The sequence below is a fragment of the Tinamus guttatus genome, unplaced genomic scaffold (assembly GCF_059628265.1).
Source record: "Tinamus guttatus ecotype Peru unplaced genomic scaffold, ASM5962826v1 Tinamus_guttatus_pri_ptg001614l, whole genome shotgun sequence".
Lineage (NCBI taxonomy): Eukaryota > Metazoa > Chordata > Aves > Tinamiformes > Tinamidae > Tinamus > Tinamus guttatus.
The window spans coordinates 75,520-78,893 of record NW_028290148.1 but is presented as its reverse complement, the minus strand read 5'-3'; the positions used below and the strand labels follow the sequence as shown (position 1 = coordinate 78,893).

At 53.8% G+C, this 3,374-nt stretch overlaps 1 pseudogene across 1 annotated transcript; it reads right to left on the bottom strand.

Moving 5' to 3' along the window:
- Nucleotides 1-986: 986 nt before the first annotated feature.
- Nucleotides 987-2,942, bottom strand: LOC148590193 (small ribosomal subunit protein uS7 pseudogene; annotated as a pseudogene). Its single transcript, XR_015914351.1, has 2 exons — nucleotides 2,827-2,942; nucleotides 987-1,196 (listed from the first exon to the last, which is right to left on the bottom strand). The product of XR_015914351.1 is annotated as a small ribosomal subunit protein uS7 pseudogene (transcript).
- Nucleotides 2,943-3,374: the final 432 nt, after the last annotated feature.

Here is a 3,374-nt window from a genome sequence, read left to right as displayed (position 1 = left end):
GGGGAAAATTGGGGAGAAATAGGGGAAAACCGGGGGGGAAGCTGGGGGGAAATAGGGGAAAACTGGGGGGGGAATGGGAAAAATCAGGCAGGGGGGGATATGGGGAAAACCAAAGGGGAAAAATAGGGGGCAATGGGGAAAGCCAGGAGGGGAACTGGGGGGCAATGGGGAAAAACAAAGGGGGAAAACAGGGAAAATGGGAGGGGAAAATGGGGGGGGGGAGAGAAATGGGGAAAACCGGGAAGAAATGGGGAGAAAAATGGGGGAAACGGAGGGGGAAAACAGGGGGAAATGGGGAAAACTAGGGGGGAAAATTGGGAAATCTAGGGGGGGAAATGGGGAAAATGGGGAACCCCAAGGGGGGAAAATGGGGGGGAAATGGGGAAAAGCAGGGGGGAAAATGGGGGGGGAAATGGGGAAAGCTGGGGGAGAAATGGGGCAGAAATGGGGGGGAAATGGGGAAAACTAGGGGGGAAAAATGGGGGGGAAATGAGGAAAACTAGGGGGGAAAAATGGGGGGGAAATGAGGAAAACTAGGGGGAAAAATGGGGGGGAAATGAGGAAAACTAGGGGGGAAAAATGGGGGGGAAATGAGGAAAACTAGGGGGAAAACGGGAAAAACTGGGGGGAAAACAGAGGGAAATGGGGAAAACTGGGGAGAAAACAGAGGGAAATGGGGAAAACTGGGGAGAAAACTGGGGGGAAATGGGGAAAACTGGGGAGAAAACTGGGGGGAAAACAGAGGGAAAGGGGGAAAACTGGGGGGAAATGGGGTAAAACAGGGGGAAATGTGGGGGCAGGAACCCAGGGGGGGACAAACACAGCAAAACAGGTGGAAAAGCGCAGGAACCAAGTGGAAAAAGGCAAAAAAAAACAGGGAAAAGAGCAGGAATGGCGGGGAAGCGGGGGGAAGGCGAGCGCGGGGGTCCCCCCACGACATCCCCACGTGTCCCCACGATGTCCCCACGTGTCCCCAATGTCCCCACCTCCCCGGTGAGCAGGTGGATGATCTCGAAGGCGTGCTTCACGATGCGCACCGTCATGAGCTTCTTGCCGTTGTTGCGGCCGTGCATCATCATGGAGTTGGTGAGGCGCTCCACGATGGGGCACTGCGCCTTGCGGAAGCGCTTGGCCGCGTAGCGCCCGGCGCTGTGCGGGAGGTACTTGGCGTACTTCTCCTTCACCGCGATGTAGTCCTGGTGGGGACGGCGTCGTCACCCCCTCGTTCCCCCCAATTTCTCCTCTCTTTTCCCCCCCAATTTCTCCTCTCTTTTCCCCCCCAATTTCTCCTCTCTTTTCCCCCCCAATTTCTCCTCTCTTTTCCCCCCCAATTCCCCCCCTCTTTTCCCCCCCAATTCCCCCCCCCCTTTTCCCCAATCCCCCCCCCCTTTTCCCCAATTCCCCCCCCCTTTTCCCCAATCCCCCCCCCCCTTTTCCCCAATTCCCCCCCCCCTTTTCCCAATTCCCCCCCCCCTTTTCCCCAATCCCCCCCCCCTTTTCCCCAATCCCCCCCCCCTTTTCCCCAATCCCCCCCCCCCTTTTCCCCAATCCCCCCCCCCTTTTCCCCAATCCCCCCCCCCCTTTTCCCCAATCCCCCCCCCCCCCTTTTCCCCAATTCCCCCTCTTTTCTCCCCAATTTCCCCTCTTTTCTCCCCAATTTCCCCTCTTTTCTCCCCGTTTACCTGCAGGGAGATGTCATTGATCCGCACGTTGTCCGTTCCATTTTTCCCCAATTTCCCCTCTTTTCTCCCCAATTTCCCCTCTTTTCTCCCCAATTTCCCCTCTTCTCTCCCCAATTTCCCCTCTTCTCTCCCCAATTTCCCCTCTTCTCTCCCCAATTTCCCCTCCTTTCCCCCCATTTACCTGCAGGGAGATGTCGTTGATCTGCACGTCGTCCGTTCCATTTTTCCCCAATTTCTCCTCTTTTCTCCCCAATTTCTCCTCTTTTCTCCCCAATTTCTCCTCTTTTCTCCCCAATTTCTCCTCTTTTCTCCCCAATTTCTCCTCTTTTCTCCCCAATTTCTCCTCTTTTCTCCCCAATTTCTCCTCTTTTCTCCCCAATTTCTCCTCTTTTCTCCCCAATTTCTCCTCTTTTCTCCCCAATTTCTCCTCTTTTCTCCCCAATTTCTCCTCTTTTCTCCCCAATTTCTCCTCTTTTCTCCCCAATTTCTCCTCTTTTCTCCCCAATTTCTCCTCTTTTCTCCCCAATTTCTCCTCTTTTCTCCCCAATTTCTCCTCTTTTCTCCCCAATTTCTCCTCTTTTCTCCCCAATTTCTCCTCTTTTCTCCCCAATTTCTCCTCTTTTCTCCCCAATTTCTCCTCTTTTCTCCCCAATTTTCCCAATTTCCCCTCTTTTCTCCCCATTTACCTGCAGGGAGATGTCATTGATCTGCACGTCGTCCGTTCCATTTTTACCCAATTTCCCCCCCCCTTTTTCCCAATTTCTCCTCTTTTTTCCCCAATTTCTCCTCTTTTTTTCCCCAATTTTCCCAATTTCCCCTCTTTTCTCCCCGTTTACCTGCAGGGAGATGTCATTGATCTGCACGTCGTCCATTCCATTTTTCCCCAATTTCCCCCCCCTTTTTCCCAATTTCTCCTCTTTTTTCCCCAATTTCTCCTCTTTTTTCCCCAATTTCTCCTCTTTTTTCCCCAATTTCCCCTCCTTTCCCCCATTTACCTGCAGGGAGATGTCGTTGATCTGCACGTCGTCCGTTCCTTTTTTCCCCAATTTCCCCCCCCCTTTTTCCCAATTTCTCCTCTTTTTTCCCCAATTTCCCCTCTTTTTTCCCCAATTTTCCCAATTTCCCCTCTTTTCTCCCCATTTACCTGCAGGGAGATGTCATTGATCTGCACGTCGTCCGTGCTCCACTTCCCGAACAATTTGATGTCCGGCGTCTCCGTGACGGCCGGCGCCGGCTCCCAGTCGCTCATTCTGGGGACAGAAAAGGGGAATTTGGGAAGGGGGGGGGACACGGGTTGGGACCCCCCACCCCGGAGCTTCAAATTTGCCCCCCCCGGGATGTCACGGAGGTCAAATAAATCAGAGAACCCCCCCCAAATAACTCACAGGGACCCCCTAGGGCCCCAAAACAAGACACAGGAACCCCCCAGGACCCCAAAACAAGACACAGAGGCCCCCCAAGACCCCAACTAAGACACAGGGACCCCCCTAAGACCCCAAAATAAGACAGAGGGACCCCCCAAGACCCTAAATAAGACAGAGGACCCCCCCCCCAGGACCCCAAATAAGACACAGAGACCCCCCAGGACCTTAAATAAGACACAGGGACCCCCCCAGGACACCAAAACAAGACACAGGGACCCCCCTAGGAACCCAAATAACTCACAGGGACCCCCAGGACCCCAAAACAAGA